Source organism: Chrysemys picta, chromosome 7, assembly GCF_011386835.1.
Source record: "Chrysemys picta bellii isolate R12L10 chromosome 7, ASM1138683v2, whole genome shotgun sequence".
Taxonomy (NCBI): Eukaryota; Metazoa; Chordata; order Testudines; family Emydidae; genus Chrysemys; species Chrysemys picta.
In genome coordinates this window covers 113,051,635-113,067,322 of record NC_088797.1, presented here as the reverse complement: position 1 = coordinate 113,067,322, position 15,688 = coordinate 113,051,635, and positions in this window count along the sequence as shown.

Genomic DNA, 15,688 nt, shown 5'->3' with positions numbered 1-15,688 from the left:
ATTGATCAGAATCGCCCAAATCACCTCTTCCCCTAGAATTATTCTCCCTTCTTCTCTTTCTCCTTCATAATCATTGTATAGTTTTCATAATACTCTTAGGTTGCAGTAGAGTTCTGTTGTATTGCATGTATCTTTCACTGGTTTGTGGTAGTATTTACTGAATCTCCCATGTACATTAAGAAAAATAGTTAACCTCCATCCCTTTAAAGACCTCTGACAGAATCCCCAGTACCCTTGCCAGATTGACTAATTATGTTCTGTCCATCTCAATTCTTCACTGAGGCCATGACGCAGTAGACTGTCCCGACTCAGCAACATACTTTGCCTGTGCTAAGTGTTAGGCATGTGTTTAACTCCCATTTAGTTTGCTGAATAGGGATGGACTTACACACATGCTTAAACACTTTGCTGAATTGGAGGCTCAGGGTGAAAACCTGGCCTCATAAATCAATAGTACAGTTCCCACTGACTTACTCTCTACTAGATATTTCATGTCCTAAATTGTGGTTAGTTTTGCTGTTTTCTTTAAGCAACTGCTTCATTCCAACCCCTAAGGAAGCTGTGTTTTCAGTGTTAAACAGTGTGTGTGTGGGGGGGGGGGGTTTAAAATAACACTATGAATGTAAGGGTTTATTGTTGTTATTAAATAGACGTGAAAAGTAATCTCTAAAAAAAAAAAAGAAGACGGTTAATCTGGAAAAAAAAATCTACCTGAGAATGAAATGGTTATTAGCCCATACAGAGTGGAGTATGACTGGAGACACTGATTGCCCCAAGCCATGTTCTGTTTACCCATGTCGTCTTTTTGATATCACAGCATAGGTCACTTCCTAGCACTCAACAGTCTGAGCCTCATCACATGGGGGGAAGACAAGGAGAGAGAAAATGCTTACTGCCATTATGGTAACTATAGGATGAGGGGCTTTTGGGTTTCTCCCCTTCCTATTTCATTTTCGGTAACATGCCTAGGATTGTATTATTTATCAAGCACAAAAAGTGTGCTCAGCTCACAACAGAACCTGAATGTTGATCCCAGAGGTTGAGATTTTAAAAGCTGAGGGTTTAACCACACAACTTTCATTAACTTAAATGACTGTCTCAAGCATAACGTAGGCCCCAAAGGTGCTTTCAATCCAAAGGCTCAGGTGGGTCCATGGAAGTTGAGTGCTCACAGCACATCACCATACATTTTAAAAACACAAGGCACTATTCACTTCAAAGCCAGCAGGAACAATACCAGGGAGACTTCAAAGAAAAACTGTCTCTTGCCCCTTAGCCAGCTAGAATCATGTCTCTCAAGTGTCCTACATTAGGAGGATGTCAGCTATTTTAGTCTCAAAGTTACATTTCATAGCAATCTACTTTCCAATGTGACACTTTTTTTTACTTAGAAATTTTCAATCATTTCTAGCACAGTTACAATGTTTTCTTTGGTAACGGTGAGGAGAATGGTAGAGCCAATTCAAAGGGGGAGGGGGGAAGTACACAGGGGTGAAGTAACTTAAAGGACTTACCGGTACGCCGGAGTCCTGGGTGGGGCGGGGCCTCAATGGGAAGAGGTGTGGCCTTTCAAGATTTAAAGGTCCTGGGGCTCCGGCTGTGGCTGGGAGCCCCAGGGCCTTTAAATCACCCCAGAGCTACCAGCTGCAGAGGCGGCTGGGAGCCCTGGGGTTCAGGGGCGAATTAAAGGGCCCGGGGCTCTGGCCACCGCAGAGCTCCAGGCCCTTTAAATCACCACGGGAGCCCTGCCGCCACTGCCCCGGGGCGGCAGGTCTCGGGCTACGGCTGGGGTAGTGGCGGCAGGGCTCCGGCAGTGATTTAAAGGGTCCGGGGCTCCCTGCAGGGGCCAGAGCTCCAGGCCCTTTAAATCCCAACCCGAGCCCGGCTGCTGGAGCTCCAGCAGTGATTTAAAGGGCCCAGGGCTCCCCACAGCGGCTGGAGCCCTGGGCCCTTTAAATCACCACCGGAGAAGCCGGTCCAGTCCGGCACAGCGTACCGGCTCTTGCTGGTACTAGGGTTACCATATTTCAGCAAGCAAAAAAGAGGACGGGAGGAGCCCCGCCCCTGCCCCTCCCACTTCCCGCCCCCCCAGAACCCCCAACCCTACCCCCTTTCCTTGTCCCCTAACTGCCCCCCAGGACTCCACTCCCTATCTAAGCCTCCCTGCCTCTTGTCCCCTGACTGCCCCAACCCTTATCCACACCCCCACCCCCAGACAGACCCCTGGGACTCCCACGCCCCATCCAACCACTCCCCACCCCCTGACAGCCCCCCCCAGAACTCCCAACCCATCTAAACCCCTCTGCTCCCTGTCCCCTGACTGCTCCGATCCCTCTCCGCACTCCTGCCCCCTGACAGCCCCCCCCAGAACTCCCAACCCATCTAAACCCCTCTGCTCCCTGTCCCCTGACTGCTCCGATCCCTCTCCCCACTCCTGCCCCCTGACAGCTCCCCCCACCCCCCCGCTCCTTGTCCCCTGACTGCCCCCTCCTGGGACCCCTGCTCCTAACTGCCCTCCAGAACCCCACCCCCTACCTAAGACTCCCTGTTCCTTGTCCCCTAACTGCCCCCTCCTAAGACCCCCCCAACTGCCCCCCAGGACCCTACCCCCTACCTGTACCCTGACTGCCCAAAACTTTCTCCACTCCCCCCAAAAAGCCCCCCCCGTTTCTTGACTGCCCCCTCCAGAACCTCCCTGCCCCTTCTCCTACCCCCTGGCCCCGTTACCCTGCTGCTCAGAACAGGGTGTTGGGCTCTGTGCGAGCCGGACACGTGGCTAAGCTCCCCAGCACAACAAAACCCGGTCCCTGGCCCTGCACAGTGCTGCCGGACCGGGCTGCAGGGGAGAGCTGCCCTTGTATCAGCACAAAGTGCTCTCGCTCCCGTTTTGCTACGCTGCATGGCAGAAACCGCTCCCAGTTGCAAAAGGGGAGGGCTGCACTTTGTGCTGATACACTTGCTCAGAATGCAGGGCGGATCCGGCTCCTCTACAGCTGCTCCGGAGTCCAGCCCGGGACTTTCCTGCAGCCCTCCCAGCCGCTCGCTCTGCTCTGCCGGGGGAGGGGGGAAATCCCAGACATTGTGAGTGCTTTACAAATTCCCCCCGACGCTATTTTTAGCACAAAAAGGAGGACATGTCCGGGTAAATCCGGACGAATGGTAACCCTAGCTGGTACACCGTACCGGCTTACTTACAGTGTACAGACCCCTCCCCCTCAAAAACATCAGTGACATTTCAATTGATGCACATACGTCTCAAGTATGACTTGATCGCTTTCTAGTTTGTGGGCAAAATAATGCAATTTTAATCACATGTTAGTCCCATGCATAAGTGTTTGGGACCTGAATTGTTAAGGTAAGTGTATATTCTCTAAAGTAAACTAAATCTTCAGCTGATGTAAATTGGTGTAGCTCCGTTGATTTCAATGGAGCCATGAGGGTCACATTAGATAAAGATCTGATTACACTGTACTTCCTTATTTACTGCAGTGGGAAGATTTTACTCTTAGCCTTGTGATTTTTACCAGTTTATTCTGTTTTCCCTTCATGCAAAATGTTTGAGTCTGTCTAAAATAATTGTCATTGGAACAAAACAGAAAATTTAATGTTCTATTTATTACTTTCAAAATAGTCCAGAAAGGAAAGAAAGAAAGAAACTAAATCCCTGAAATAATTTTTTAGCATTCTCTGACTGCAGTCTCTTTTAATTCAGTGCAGTCCTATGATATACATTACCTCTCATTTACATAGACTCATTAATAACTCATTAAAGAATCATGTTACAAAAACAAATCCAGTGTAACATGATGAAAAAGAGCTAAATTACTGGAAAGGAAAATGCGAAGATATTTTTAATTTGCCTTCAGCTGAATTTTTGATTATCATTATTACTACATAAGCATGTATTGTGAGGTAGGAAAGGGAGATGGGAGTGATGAAAAGACTAGTAAAAAGTAAAAAAAAAAGAATTTGCTTCTGCGACGTAGGGCAGACATCTAGAAAAAAAGGACCAAGCATCTTCAACACTTCACAATCAATCCATTCTTTTGTTTAGACTCTGCGTTCAGAGAATAATCAGAGCTGCATAAATATGAAATTGCTAAATTGTGTGTCGGCTATCTAAAGCTTGGCAATTGAGTCATGATCCCATTAAATCTTACCTTCAGGCTAGCAGGTGCCTTAGATATCATTGATCATTAGGTGATGACTGGCTTCCTGACCTTAAGTTAGTTCTTTTCTCTCATAGACATATCCCAGTAGGTGGCTTTTGGACCATTATTTTTCTGCCCCATGGGCTATCTCACATTCTGTTCCACCCAGAGTGGAACATGTGAGGGGAGGCCCACAACTATCAAGTGCCCTCTCCATGCCTTGGGCTGAAATAGCTGAAATTTACCACTTCTTCAATGTATATCTGGGGCCAGTGGGAAGGTATGGGCTAAAGTCCTTTCAGTGTGCTGATGACATCCAGTTCTCTCTCCCTCCATCTTCTTTGACCCAAAAAGTGTTGCTGAGTTTCTCTCTGTGTCTGGTAGTAGCTGGGGCATGGATGGGAAAGGCTGCTAAAGGCTCAATCCAGTCAAGATAGAGGTGATGCAGGTAGGCAAGGGGAAGCATCCTAAGAACTCAGCTAGAGATCGATACAGGTGGTGCTCAGTCTGCAAGGAGGCTATGTCCCTGGGGATTTGCCATGATGATAATGGTTAAGAAATTCCATTGCTAAGCCTGTGTTACTTGCTTTCCTGCCACATTGTCACCAAAGGGTTTAAACTAGAAGCCCAAACTGACCACCGCTAGGTGGAACTCGGAGGGAATGTGTGTGTAAGTGACTGGCGAGGGGGCCGCGGGAGGTGTCAGACACAGGTATGGCATCAGACAAAAGGTCTGAGCATGGAGTGTGCCCTAGAATTCCAGCACTGGAAACAGTGACTAGACTCTACCCAGACCCCATTGACTCAGCGACATGTGGGACCTCACAACGGGCTCCACTTGCAACAGCCCAGGGACGGCACAGGAGAGTAACAGGCTAGGTTGTAACACCACTGACTTGCAAGGATTAAATGTAAAGAATGGCTTACACCCACTCCTGTGCTTAATCTACTGAACCACCCCCGCCTTCTACTTCCCCATTTCTGAGGGAGCACAAGCCAACATGCTGGTCTCTTTGACAGAAGGCATTAAACAGCTTCATCGATGCTAATTGTGACGGGTTGGGTCACAGAGACCCCCTTGGGACTGCCACCTGATGTGCTGAGACTACCTCTGAGCCCATTTTCCCTGCCAGCTTGGGACTTCAGTACCCTGTCTTGTTGAGCCAGACATGCTAGCCTGCTGCAAACACAGACCCACGTCCCCCAAAAGCTGCAGACTTAACTGAAAACAGCTTAAGAAGTGCTCCTGTCTCTTGCACCCAGACACCCAGTTCCCAATGGGATCCAAACCCCAAATAAATCTGTTTTACTCTGTATAAACCTTACACAGGGTATACTCAAATTGGTCGCCCTCTATAACACGGATAGAGCGATATGCACAGCTGTTTGCTCCCCCACGTATTAATTACTTGCTCTGGGTTAATTAATAAGCAAAAAGTGATTTTATTAAGTATAAAAAGTAGGATCTAAGTGGTTCCAAGTAATAACAGACAGAACAAAGTAAATTACCAAGCAAAGTAAAACAAAAACACGCAAGTCTAAGCCTAATACAGTAGGAAACTAAATGCAGGTAAATCTCACCCTCAGAGACGTTCCAATAAGATTCTGTCACAGACTAAACTCCTTCCTAGTCTGGGTCCAGCAATCATTCACACCCCCGTAGTTACTGTCCTTTGTTCCAGTTTCTTTCAGGCAACTCTTTGGGGTGAAGAGGCTATATTCTGAGCCAGCTCTAGACAAAATGGAGGGGTTTCCAGGGCCTTTTATATTGTCTCTCTTGTGGGCGGAAACCCTTTTGTTCTCCTGTGCAAAAGCACAGTAACAAGATGGAGTCTGTAGCCACCTGGGCAAGTCACATGTCTATGAATGATTCAGCTTTTTGCAGGCTGACGCCATTGTTTACATATTAGTTTGAACGCTCCCAGGAAGCTCAGATGTGGATTGGCATCTCCCAAAATCCATTGTCAGTTATATGTTTCTTGATTGGGCACTTACTGAGAATAGTCCTTTCTCGAGAAGCTGACCTAATGCTTCACTGAGGCTACTTAGACTCAAACAAATACATAGCCAATATTCATAACTTCAAATACAAAAATGATACACACATACAGACGGCATAATCATAACCAGCAAACTACAACCTTTCCATAGACACCCCACTTGGCCTCCTCTGTACAAGAACTGGTGCAGCCATAGGACCCTGGTTGCAACAATGTTCTATACGGTCACAGTTTATGTCTATAACATCACATTGATATCCCCACAACTCTGCAAGCACTACAGGCAGAGAGGAATTTAATATTCAGGAGGTGAGGAGAGTTTTGATATTCTTCATAAGTCCTTTGTCAGCTTTTAGAGTACAAACCTGACATCTCAGCACGTTTCAGGATGCTGGCAAAACGGGAGCTGAACAAGAACTTCCACAGGTTCTGGGGCTATAAGCCTGATGACAATAACAAACATTTCTTCTCTGAACGATTAGAGTTTATTCATGAGCTGGCAGAGTTCAACTGTGACTTGACTTAACAATACTGGGAGCATGAGGGCCTTGGGATTGTTTTAGTTAATTTGTACTCCATCTACTGGGGATTTGCAAGCAGCTGAACAGTTATTGTCACTCATTTATAAAAATGATGATTACACTTTGCTTCAAACACAATTATCAACAGACTGATGGATCTGAGAAAGCAAGGCAGATTTTTTTTTTAAGGGTACTGCTGGGTGCTCAGTGCTTTATAAAATAAGGCCAATTAGGAGCCTAACTTTAAGCACCAATCTTTAAAAATCTTGGCCTATAAATTTGGAGTTTGGGTTTCACCATTAATCTTTTGTGTGTGTGCCTGCAATTAACCATGCTCACCTTATTGCATCTGCAAATTGGGTAATTAGACAGGAATAAGTAGACATGTGGCCCAGAGCAAAAAAGACACTTAGGGACAAAACATCTATTGATTCAGTTGAAGTTCGGAGCCTAAATACCTGAGAGGATCCGGGCCTGTATCCTCACAAAAGGAGGCTGGCTCGAGAATCCAGAAGACATTCCCCACCAAGTTCTTATTATTGTGAAGCCGGTGAAATCATCAGCCTGACTATTTGAGTTCCCCTTTAAGAAGTCTACTGGAATCAGATAATCTCCTTATGAAAAATTAAACTTGTAAAGAAACAACTTTGGATTTTTCAGAAACAGATATGTTCATGGCTGGCAAACAGAGAACCCAAAGCATAGGGGCAGCAAGGAATTATTGGGGACATATGGACCAAAGAAAACAGCGGTGAACTATAATGGCTTGCCAGCTCCTGGATTATGAATGCAGCAGCTTATGGTAATGTCACTGGTGCTGAATATGAGGTAACAAGTCATTACAATGATTCTGCCTAGACATCTGTTTAATACACAGCGGTACCTACAGCCACTTGGAGCAAGTCTTCACCTGGTATGAACTGGCATAGCTCCACTGAAATCTAAAGCATGTCCATTTACACCAGCTGAGGAGTTGGCCTTTCTTACCTCACAACAGAGGTGTTACGTGCACATTACATTTTTCCAATGACTTCTTCAAAGCTGCCTATTTCAAAAGATTGTTTGATTTAGTGGCTGCTTCAGTGGAGGCTTGTCTATGAGCAATGTAAATAAAGCTTAAAGAGCCAGGTATTGAAATGATAGGTTACTGACCCCAGGATCACTACCCTCCCCAGGGGCTGCAGAAGTCTGTTTTAGAGGAGTGTCTGGAGTAGAGTTTTTCTATAGCTATTTCAATGAAGGATGACATTACTACATTGACTCCCATGTGTGTAGCTCTCAGTATTTTCTCCCTTTTCCAAGCTGATTAAGCCTAATAGCTGATCCTACTGGGAAGAAGATAGCACTTGAACAAGGGGAGCAAAGATGGTCCAGTAGGTAGGGCACAAGCCTTGGACTTAGGAAACTTGGGCATTCAATGCTCTACTTTACTACAGACTTCCTGGGTGACCCTGGGCAAGTCACTTAGTCTCTCTGTGCCTCAGTTCCCCATCTCTAAAATAGCATAACAGTACTCCCCTATTCAGAGTAGTACAGTGAGGCTACAAATGTTAAAGATTGTGAGGCACTGTAATAATAAGGCCATCTAAGTATCAAAGGGAAAACATACACCCAGGGAACAAACAGTTTTGAATTGTTTTTAAATATTTGCTTTGGTCCCTTAGATGAAGGGGTAATTAGTCAATCTGCTGATTTCATTTTTAAGTGGTAACACAGCTGTTTAGAGCACCTTGGCTTCCTTCAATCGCCAGTCCCTTTATCTGTTCTTTGAATGTAGTTAAAGCCTTTTTGATAGCTTATTTAGAGAGGCACTCAGAAGCAGACGTGTTTGTCCAGTTCTGAGGCACGCAGTAGGCTGTCAGATCTATCAATCTACCTGTATCGGCCTCTTCACCACAGTATCTAAGCAGCATCTAAATATTAAAATTTATCCTCACCATAGGCCTGAAGTAGTGAAATATCATCCCCATTTTACAAAAGAGAAATGGTCTTATCCAAGAGAACACTGAAAGTATGTAGCAGAGTATAGAACTGAATCCAGATTGCCTCAGTCCCAACACGGCCGGTGCATTAAGCAGATAACTGATATAAAACTAAACCTTCACTTCAGAAACTCCAGTGAGAGTTGAGGGTTCTCAACAACCATAGAATTGGGGCTTTAGGTTCTGTTTGGCCTTGACAGTTAAGGCCCTGACTCAAAGCCCACTAAAGTCAGCGTGCATCTTTCCATAGTCTTGAATGGATTTTGGATCAGGCCAAAGGAGAAGAAACAGCTTTCATAGCCCAGCTTGACTCTGGATTCATAGGTCAGCTAGCTTCTGAAGCCAGATGTGGTAGTCTAAAGCAGGTCACCTTGGCCAGGCATTTAAGTCAGCAGAGTAATATTTTATTATTTTTAAAATTTAGTCTATGGGGAAATAGAGTAAGAAAAACTTGACACGTTGCCTGTTATACCTATCTGTTTTTAAAATAAGCCTTTGCCAGTTCATGTACATAAAATGTGATTTTATAAGAGCACAACAGACCTTGGGGAGAGAAGTTAAGTACACGAGTCAAATGCATTATCACATTTGAGAGCTGCACAGTGATGGTTATCAGCTTTGTAAACATGACTGGTTTCGGAAAAGCTTCTGCATTCAAACAGGATAAAAGGGCTGAGCATTAATCAGCTCCCACTACCATCCAATTTAATATCACTCAAAAGCTGATATTGACGGCTGTGGGCACAGAAAAAGGGGGTAATACAGCTGAAGAATGAAGAGGATGCAATTGTTGAAATGGAAAATTACCAAAGGATCAAAACCTTCCAATTTATTTTAAAATGCCTGATGTGATCATTGGGCCTACAAATTTACCCAAATTGTGAGCTCAACTGTGAAAAGTGAGTGAAAGATCATAAAGTGTCACAATAACCTATAACAATAAATGTTGATGGGAAAAGTTGCAAGATGGAGACAAAGACTGAATTAGTATAAACAAAAAAGGGCTATTGCTATAACACAAGGGCTGTGTTAAGATCATGCCTGGTAAACAAGACAACATGAGACCAAAACTCAACATACCAAAATTAGTGTGTTAGAAATTAGGCCGACGGCAGACAACCTAAGGAGAGGTTAGACTATTCTGCCCATTACTCCTTTGGATGTGTGTCTCTCTCTCTCTCTCTCTCTCACACACACACACACACACACACACGCTCTGGGGAATATGGACAAACAGCTGGAGGCTACTGTGATGTTGGCTGACTGAAAGACAGAGAAGGGGAAGGACTGAGCTTCACTATTATGGCTGCCACACCACCATCTCCTGGCACCCTAGATCTTCTCTGTTCTAATCCTAAGAGATGTCCTCACCAGACTGGCATAGGCAGAGGGACCAAGATGACACTGCCACCTTTACCAGCTCCAGTTAAATCCCGAATACCACCTGGGATCTGAGACTTTGTCTCTCTCCCCTTCTGCCCCCTAGGTGTCCTTTTCTTTCCCCACCTAATTTCTTTTCTTTCCTATCCCTCTCCTTTTCCATTCTGCCTAATAAGAGTCTGGCTTAGCTGGCCAAGACTGCATATTTTGCAACACTGCTGGAAAGCTGTGACCAGAAAGAGGCAACTAAAAGGACTAAACTCAAGCCTGGCTGTGTGTCTAAATGCCTCAAAAACATTAAAGTGGGGACTTTCCATTCACTAAGAGAGCATGCCAGAACTATCACTCAAAATCACCGTGCCCATAAGGCCCAGTCAACATCCACACTAGTACACATCCACAACATCCCCACACTGGTCTAACTATGTTGGCAGACCCACCGAAGCAACATCGTTATACCAGTACAGAAGCCGGGTATACCAAGCCTTCAAACACTGGCTGCTAACCCAACTTGTTCATGAGCCATGTGCAGATTCTCGTTTACTTGTTCCACTAACATGATTGTTTTCGTATCTTTTCTTCACTTGTGATGATATTGCAGCTATGGCCAAACGCTCCTGCACTTAACAGTTAGTTGTTTCTAGTTAAATAAATCCAGGAATTTATCATGCACTAAAACAGGCCTTTTTGAAAAGCTCTGGCTCAGAATAAAAGAGGTCCTGGGTTTGAATGGCTTTTGAAGAAATTCAACTTAAATTACAAAAATCTCGGTATTTCACTTTGAATCACGGAACTGCTGCAAAGCTACCTCTGCTCAGTTCCTTTTTATCTGAGTCACGGACATCAGGCATGCATTACAGTGAATTATGAAAGGAGACCAATGCCATAATCTCATATTGTAAGAATCAGTGAACCATGAGTATTTGAACGACAGCTAGCAACACCTAGGGAATCATGAACCAGCACTGAGAGTGGAAGGTTTTAATACATTTAAATTAATTCCCCTTCGTCACTACTTCAGAGAGCCCTATGTTGACACAGGAAGTATCTGGCACTTTTAAGGCATCAATATTTTCATCTTTGCTGCTGTAGCACCCAGTAACAAAAATTAGATCGAGCACCCAAATGTGTTGGCAGTTGTTTTAATTCAGCCAAAGGCGATCAGAATTAAAGCTGCCATACCATCCTTAACTCACCTGCTGTGGCCAGGGTACTGCCTAAGGTCTGGGCCCAATAAATCTTCAGCTGTGGCCAGGGCATGCAACTCAAAGAGGATTGCAAAGGTAGCTTTAATGCACATTTGCTCTCCCCACAAACTGAGTTAGGGCAACCAAATTACACAGGTTATCAAGGGGTTATTAAGGCAGCCAAGGACTGCTGGGGCACAGGGAAAGCCAAAGGTCATGCCCCAGTTCTTTAGGGGGTGGAGGAAGGGATGGGGAAGTGTCTGAGACAAAACTCCACCTATTCCATTCTCCTCCCTTCCTTACTTGGCAGGAGGGAGGAAAATGTAGCTCCCACATACTCCTGCACAAAGCATAAGAACGGCCATACTGGGTCAGACCAAAGGTTCATCCAGCCCAGTGTCCTGACTTCCAACAGTGACCAATGTCAGGTGTTTCAGAGGGAATGAACAGAACAGATAATCATCAAGTGATCCATCCCCTTCAAGTAGGGTGACCAGATGTCCTGTTTTTAGAGGGACAGTCTTGGGACTTTTTCTTATATAGGCACCTATTCCCCCCACCACCACCCCACTCCCATCCCGTTTTTTCACAGTTGCTACCTGGTAACCCTACCTGTAAGCACCTACTTACTACCTCTGGACCCAGGTCTGAGTAGCCCATTCAGGGACAGTCCAACTCCATGTGCCTAGGCCAGCATTTTCATAGGCTAGTGGCTAATGCTTAAGTCAGTGGAAGCTGTATGTGTGCTCAGTACTTCTGAGAATAAGGCTACTTATTTAGTAGGGTACCTAGGTGCCTACCATTTGGCACCCAAGCTGGAAAACTTTTGCTTCAGTTTTCTGGCATGCTCAGGAGCTGTGCTCCTGTTCTGCCAGCTCCTGGAGTGGGAGAATGTGGAAATCATGGCTGATCAGAGCATGCGTTTACAACAGCATTAGACATGCTCGGGATTCAGTCAGTGACAAGTTCACACCCAGGAAGGAGGGCTCCTTGAACCTTAAACAACAAAACTCATCATGAATTGGCATATTAATGTGCCTTTCTTTGGTTTTAAATTATGAATTAGTTCTTCATGATGGTGAAGAACTGAATTGTGAGCCAGTTATTCCTTGAAATTTATCTTACCACCTGTCAATCAGGAGAACTACTGTCTCTTAACAATAATTAAAAAATCATTCCTTGGTCCATGGTGCACTGCTGTGACAATAGTGGTGGGTTAGTCACAATGGTCCCACCTAACGGTAGATTAGGTCTGTTTTAGTTTGCATATCTATATGGGGGGAAAGAGGGAGAGAAAGATAGGCAGGGAGGAAATAAAAGGTGGGGGTAAAGGAATAATTTTTACTGGTGGTCAGGGCATTTTTTTTTATTCAGTTAATGAGTTCACCATGATCAGGAGAGTTATCTGTGGGTTTTGAAATAAATCACGTATTTGCTGTAGAAATACATATTCCATAGCTGAGTTAGTTTCAACAAGGAGTTACAGCTGTAAAAAGTAATTTGTGGTGATAAATTAAGGGTAAAAATCTATGTCACTTTTAAACCAGTTTTAAAATGTCCACACCAGGGACTTGCAGCAGTTTAAATCAATTTAGAAAATGATTAAACTGGTGAAACGTGTGCATTGGTAAGTCGCTAATGGTAAGCAGATACCACTCATTTTTCTGATAATTACATTTTAAGCTGAATTTTAATACTGATTCCACCCCACTCCCGGTAAATTGGTGTAAACAAATATTCATGGTTTAGGTTTAAACTTCACATTTTATCTGCAATTTGTATTACTGCCTATACATTGTATGATCAGGTTCATTAAAAACAGACGATTATAGTATGTACAAGGGAGACAGTGCCGCTGTGGGGATCTATCCTCTGCATTTCATGCTGTAGCTGTGACTGAAATATCAGTGTTAATGCAGAATTTTGCATATGGCTTTGACCAAGGTCACCACCTCTCTCCAAGTTCTGCAATACATAATTTAAACTGCTTTGAAATTTTATCTTTCCCCCAGCTCATGAAAAATAATCTGCAGTAGGTTGGCTAATTAGCTGGGGCTTGACCATCCCTGTAGGCATTGCCCTGAGTAAGGACTGGGGTGTAAATGCACCAGCCCCAAAGTAGTACTGAAGGCATGGTGCCTCACAGGGGTGTGTCTGATGCATAATTCCTTCCTTATAAGGATGCAGTTTACTTCTTCCCCTCCATGCCTGGGCCAGCACTCACTGAAGGGAACATCTGTACAGCAAGGACTTTACTCCTCTGAACCAGACCTGGACCCAAGTAGATTTAATCAGGTAAGAGATTGGCAGGCAGGGAGGCCTTGCTTCCTTACTCAGTTAAGTGAGGCCAGGGCACAATCTAGCCCATCACAGATTAGCAGTACAGTAGTTTCTTCAGTATTGCACAAGCCTCAGGGTTAGAGAGCCAGAATAAAGATTTCTTTTGAAAGAGCAGATGTTAAGAAATTAAATAGGTTAAAATCAACTCAGACAAAAAAAAATGGTAGAGGACTAATTCAATAATTATTTCAACCTTTATTTCGAATGAAAGCAGAGATTTCTGAAGCAATATGTGAGCACACAAAGTAACTCATTCTTTCACTTGGTTTTCTCTTGGGAAATAATCCGAGTATTTCCTGGTTCACTAACAATATCCCAGAGTGCGACATGACAAACAGCAATTCTCATTACCATTCATGCTGCGTGTGATGTCACAATGGTGAATTCTGGAGTCTCTTCATTGAGCCCTAGATGCTACACATTAGAACTAGAGTAACGAGGGTCTAGGTTTCCAGAGTGACTAGTAGTTTGAAGCAACAGAGGGTCCTGTGGCACCTTTAAGACTAACAGAAGTTAGTCTGTTAGTCTTAAAGGTGCCACAGGACCCTCTGTTGCTTTTTACAGATTCAGACTAACACGGCTACCCCTCTGATAGTAGTTTGAAGGCTGTTTTCAGGTACCAAACTTGACACACCTTAAAGGGGTCTGCTTCTCAGAAACAGCTGAGCACCTAGTCATTGAAAGTCAGGCCCTTTATGATGTCTCAGGTTGAGCACCCAAAAATCACTAGTCCCTTTTGAAAATGCAGACTCACTCACATGGCTGCATGGGTAGGAAACTTGAGTGACAGTCAGGAGAACGGGGTTCTATTCCCAGGTTGCTGCTGGCTTGTTGTCTGATCTTAGGTAAATTGCCTCTGTTTCCTCTGACTCTTTCCCAGTCTTTGGCTATTTTAGATTGGAAGCTTTTCAGGGCAGGGGCCATCTTGATGGGTTTATACAGTGTCAGTCACAAGGGGGCCCCAATCTGTGGCTGTGCACTTAGGCACCACTGTAATACAAATAAAAAATAATAATTTAGGAAAATAAATGTTAATAAAGCTCAAACTTATTTTTTGTGCTGAATATTCCCTCCACCCGCCGTACCGCATCTAACTAATTAATAGGTACACCGAGCACAGAAATCTGTGGTGAATGCATTTTCATTTTCAATTTCGAGGTCAACATAAATATAACTGCGTGTGTGCAACACCAAAATATTCCCTGTAATACTCAGTGGCCATGAAGTAGCAAGCTGTGCGCTTTCCAGTCGTTGCTCTGATTCTTAGAAAGCTGTCTGAAGAGCTGTAATTGAGTGAACAAATACTATAAGATTGTGTGCATTATAAATAGTTTAAGGACCAGAAATTGTAGATTCTTATGCTTTAAAGAAAATTAACAAACAGGATTATAAAATCTTAAGTGAGAGAGATTCCAGGAGACTGGAAAGCAGCCAACATAAGAGCACTGGTCCCCCATAATAGCAACTGCAACAATAAAAGGGCTAAGAGGCATCTCAAAATGTTAATTAAACACACATTCACCTCCTTTACTTACCCATGTGATTCAGACAAAAGAATTAAACAGTATCTTCAGGTATGCAGAGGCAGAGATAGTGGAGGAATAATACAGACGGATCCTAAAAGGAGCTGGATTGCACAAGCAGCAGATGGGACATACGTTTCAGTGGAAACTAAACATAAATCAAGTTAGTCCTGAAGAAGGACCCAAAAGACATACATCCTCCTCCTCCTGCACAGGAAGAGAGGTCCTGCCTTGCAAGTTCTACTTCAAGCTCCCCTTAGTGAGGCAGGGTGGAAAGTACAGGCAGGGCCTACAAATGTTCCCATTGGATGGCGATCCACAGGAACACAATACCCAAACCTTGAGGATCTCCAGTGGCTGGCTAGATGCTGCATCATCGAAGTCAATGGAATTGGTGCTATTGACTTTACATGGAGCAGGATTGAGCTCCAAAAGAGCAAAACCAACCTCCTATGTACCATCTAGCTCCTCTCCCACAACACTGAGGGCATGGCTGGTTCAGGGCAGCCAGTCACTTTTTAGGTCAGAGAGGATTATGCCATTCAGAGCAACTGCTCCCCCCCCCCCCCCGGCTGCCCATATACTCCCCGCATTCACACAGAAC